General features: G+C 43.5%; 1 pseudogene; it reads right to left on the bottom strand.

The window, feature by feature from the left end:
- Nucleotides 1-2,587: 2,587 nt before the first annotated feature.
- Nucleotides 2,588-2,694, bottom strand: LOC126203014 (5S ribosomal RNA; annotated as a pseudogene).
- Between the last annotated feature and the right edge of the window lie 2,290 nt (nt 2,695-4,984).

Here is a 4,984-nt window from a genome sequence, read left to right as displayed (position 1 = left end):
ATAGCAACACTTCCAAAATCTTTGGTTCTTGAAATGGCAGATGTTCCACTGGAACGAAGGCATTGTAGAATGAAGATTTTGTTCCTTTTCGCATGCCTTTTTCTGAGAATAGGGTCATTGGGCAAGGAGCAAGTTCATATTTCAGCATCTTCTTGTGCCTGGTGCACTTCAATGCTACACTCCAGAAATTCCATTTTAAGAAGTGTGATCAAACGCATCTTGTTTCGTTCGATGTACAAGAACTTGTCCTGAGGGACTTGGTTCACCATATCTGATTCAACCACAACGTCAACCGAAGAATGTTGTTTGGACCTACGAATCCTCTCAGTACTCTTTGTGCTACATTTGTCTCCCTCACATGGATACCCATCAAATACAATAGCAAATTGAGATCCAAAATGACGTTGCAGGTAAGAAACATAGCTTTGGGCTATTGACTTGAAGCAAACATTTCGAGTCCAAGTCACTTTGTGGATAAGGTACCCTCCATCAATGACAAAAAATTTACTCGGTCCACCTGACTTCACATCTTCCACTGGAACGAAGGCATTGTAGAATGAAGATTTTGTTCCTTTTCGCATGCCTTTTTCTGAGAATAGGGTCATTGGGCAAGGAGCAAGTTCATATTTCAGAAAGGCTTTTAACTCTTCTTCACTTTGTTTCATTAAACAAATCCTTTGGAAAAGAGTTAAAGGATCAACAGGAGTAATTTTAGTGCTCCCAGCTTTTACAGAATTGAGCGCAGAAAGGAGAGTCACAACTTTATCTTTTCTACGGAACTTTACATCGTGGAAATTGTCACAAACTATTCTTTGCTCGTAATTTGAAAAATTTGTATTCTTTGACGCGCTGTAGCGCCTTAGATACTGGGAGTAGAAAAAAATGGTAAGAACCAAATTTGTAGAGAATTTTGTGCTCTTTAAAAAAGAAACTAGACGTCAAAGCGATAGGAGCAAATGAAACTGAGATATTTTGAAAAAACTGAAAAAAGTCCGAAATTTTCGAAGTGTTTTGACTGTAGAAAGTTTTCCCAAGAGAAATTTCGTTGGCAAAACTTGGTTTTCTAACCTTTCCTACAATATGAACGAGTTAAAAAAATAAAATCTTCTACCCCACCTTTCGCAAGGTACAGGCTTTTTTTTCTGACAGTTTCACTGGACTACTTTGCATTGTCGTGGAACAGAATGACCCCACGGATGAGATTGCCTGGTCGTTTTGATTTGATCGCTTGGCGAAGGGTGTCAAGGATTGAGAGTGACGCTGGCATTCACTGTTGTCCCGTGTTGCAGGAAGTGAATCAGAAGGGGGCCATCTTAGTCAAAGAAGAACGTCAGCGTAACCTTTCCTGCAATCGTGCGGACGACGACGTCCAGCTGTACGTGCGGAACTGGTTCACATCGCAGCCCCGAGAATTTTAGGAGACAGCCATACACCGCCTTGTGTCACAGTTGGACAAGTGTCTCAACAGCCAGGGTCAATACGTCTAACATACATTTACTGATTTCTGTAACTATGCCTCCAGCTCGATTCCTTTTGAACGCCCCTTATACATCGCAAAATTGAAGAAAAATACTATGCAGCGATCTTTTTGAAAGAGTAATTAGAGGTATATTCAATTGGGTTTAATAACTCCTGAAACAGCTCGTCCTCAACGACAAGGGAAGGATGTGGTATTTCCCACAAAGGCGCGCGAAGTGTCTCAGGGAGGAAAGTTGGGAGGTTACACAAGAGTGCCGATAGCCTTTCACGTTCTGGGCTCAAGTGTGGTGGTAGTATTCCTTGGGAAAAGCGTGTAATTACATCGCAAATTGATTAATTATTCTTGGGTCATCAGCAAAGCTCTTTTTCTCTCTTTGTGCTGTGGTACTTTTAATTCCTATGACATCTTCAGGATATGTATGTGACAATTTACATCTTGCTTCAACACCAGATTTAATAATTTCTGATGCAGTTTGTGTTCAAAGACAAGGGGTATCCTTGTGCCACAAAGAATGAAGGTGCGCCAGGGATGAGGAGGAAGGCTACGGGTATTTCCAGCGTGACGGGAAGTGCTTAGTGCTATCGCCCTACGGTTGCCAGTGGCCGGTGCTGTGAGCCCGACGCATTGCTTCTTTCAGCGGCCGCGCCTCTGGTGCACGGAGCGAGCGCGAGAAAGTTTTTCAGATATGTTTAGCGCGATCTGTGCAACTAAGTGGTTCCTCTCGCTATCGGAAGAAAAGTACCTCAGTTTTTTGACATCATTCAAATTGTTTAAACCCAGCATCAGTTTCGAGGTGTATTGCGATTTCAGAAATAAATAAACAATATTCTTAAACAAATTGTTTAAATACTGCCTTGTGCACGCTATATTAACCTACCGTCGCGAGGTCCTCCCAGTCCAGCAGCTAGTCACGAAATAAAACGAAACTCGTCCCGAACAGGCCATGAAGGCCCAACGGTACCGACCGGCCGCTGTGTTATCCTCAGCCCACAGGCGTCACTGGATGCGGATATGGAGGGGCATGTGGTCAGTTTCCGAGATCGGAGCCGCTACTACTCAATCAGGTAGCTCCTCAGTTTGCCTCACAAGGGCTGAGTGGACCCCGCTTGCCAACAGCACTCGGCAGACCCATCCAAGTCCTAGCCCAGCCCGACAGCGCTTAACTTCGGTGATCCGACGGGAACCGGTGTTACCACTGCGGCAAGGCCGTTGGCAGCACCTAGTCCCGCCATTTTCCCCAGAGCACCATCTTGGATTACGTCATGAGAGGGGCGGGGGGGAGGTCAACAGCGCCCTTTGCTGATGGTGCTGTGTACTAGGTCATTTGGCGTTAAGACCTCAAGGTGAATACAATGGATGGAGCTACTATTCAGTGCTTGATGAATGGCAACTCAAATTTTAAAATAAATAATATACTGCACTCCATACAAAATAAAGACTTACGTCCGTCCTATCCGGAAGCCCAGCAGAGGCAGAGTCCTTTTCCTGCAAATTTCGAGTTGGAGGCGAGAAGAGGAAGGGGGAATGGAATTAGGTTAGTGGGGGTAGCCAAATTGACTCATTTTCCCGCCAAAATTTGAATTTTATGCCGTGACGTCACTGCGATGTGGCCACATCCTTGGCCGTCATCTTGAATAAATTTGAATAGAGTGGCGTGATGCCTCTGTTGCCCTACTACTAATGTTATGTGTTATTGATTTTGGAATCATTCATTGACATATTAGATCCATTTTTTACCGGGGGTGTCTGAAGTTGTTAGCGGTGGGATAGGGATCAGCACAGATAACCACCTTTCGATTTGAATCAATGCAGTAACACATATCTCCTTGCTGAGGATTTTCTTCGAGTGTGCACATACTGTTGTTACAATCAAGAGGTCGCACTGTGTAGTAAAACATATCTTCTTTTTGCATAATTAATTTGTCATGTCCAATTATGGGCATTCAAAATAGATTATTAAACTTTTGAGTGCTTTTTGTAGTTAAGTCATAGGGGGTAACGGGACCTAACCTAGGACCTGTTCTGGCTGCTAGTATAAATGGCTACACAAAGCATAAAATAACCTAGTTATGCTCGTGAAGAAATTAGAAAACGTAATAAACAATTCATACCAAGTCTTAAATGACCGTTTTTTTGAAAATATGTAGTACACTCGGCGAGAGAAAATGTTTCAGAGCTGGAGGTGCTGTTACCAGCTTTCATCTGCGGAGCACAAGCGATTGCAGCGGAAAAAATTGTCGGCTACAGAACTTGAACGGCACTGAGGCGTTGGTATTACAGCGTATACAAAATGGCGCTACGTGATTGGTTGAGGTGGACGCGCGAAGGTGTAGCGCTGAGCCCACTGTAATTGTCAGGGATCTTGTCTCGGCGAATCTACTATTGAAAGATTAAAGATTTCTAGTGCATATTGTCGAGAAAACGAGTAGGCCTACTTGTATATTAATGTTACAGAAAGCGTGTCTTACTTTTCAGACGATTTGCACGAAGAGCTTGCTGCAACTGAATCAAACACATCTAATGTTAAACACGACCGCATTTTTGGGGCCAGCACAACGATCTGCTGTGTAAACTGAATAGTCTCCACGTGCTGGGTCCGCACCCAACAATAATGGACGGGTGATCGACAGATTAAAGACTGGGAGCTCAGTTTCAGTATTGTTCTGCAAGGGTTTGCTTCTGTGTCGAGTTAAAGCCAGTGCAAAAACCCGCAGCAGCGCCGAAGGAAATGGTGTAATTTCTCAACAGTGTAACAACCAGATAAAAAATCCTTACCCTGGATTCCAGGAAAAAAGAGGGGAGGGGGAGAACAGCAAAGGCTACACTTCTTGCCTCCCATTCCGACGCCTATGACTCACTGAATTACGAAGAGACGATAGAAGACAGCGTGACTCGCCTAATTGCTTGTAAAGTTGAAAGTTTGGACACTTTCTGTGGATTTCTTTAGTCCTACATTTGCGTTATGCTATGACGTTGCTACAAAATATTGTTGCGTATTACGTCTGGATACTGCAAGGTCGTTAGCTAGATAGTCTTGGAACAACACACAGCACACATACAATCCTAGGGAAAAACGACACAGCCCACCCTTGTCAATAAACTGAATTTTAATCAAACAAGACCGGAAAGGCAATGTTTGTTACCTTCACTGAATAGTAAGCGTATGTCGTTGAGTATGGCCACTGCATAACGGTAACACCATCGGAACGAGGACAACAAACTTAGGTGTGCACCAGGTTACATTTATTATTGGTGGGTCGCCTAACGATGCAAAAGTTGTAGGACAACTTACAGAATCTTGTAATTTAAATCAAGTCTGAGAATACTAGATTTTTCTTCGATCTCGTTATTGGCCAAAATACACATTTAGTAAACAGAGAGAAAAGGTTTAAGTAGTTCTAAGTTCTAGGGGACTGATGACCTCAGATGTTAAGTCCCATAGTGCTCAGAGCCATTTGAACCATTCGACTGGTTCCGTTAGGAGTATAGTTCTCCTACTCAGCG

Source organism: Schistocerca nitens, chromosome 1 (assembly GCF_023898315.1).
Source record: "Schistocerca nitens isolate TAMUIC-IGC-003100 chromosome 1, iqSchNite1.1, whole genome shotgun sequence".
Classification (NCBI taxonomy): Eukaryota; Metazoa; Arthropoda; class Insecta; order Orthoptera; family Acrididae; genus Schistocerca; species Schistocerca nitens.
Note: the sequence above shows the minus strand (reverse complement) of the source record. Positions and strands in the feature narration are given on the sequence as shown.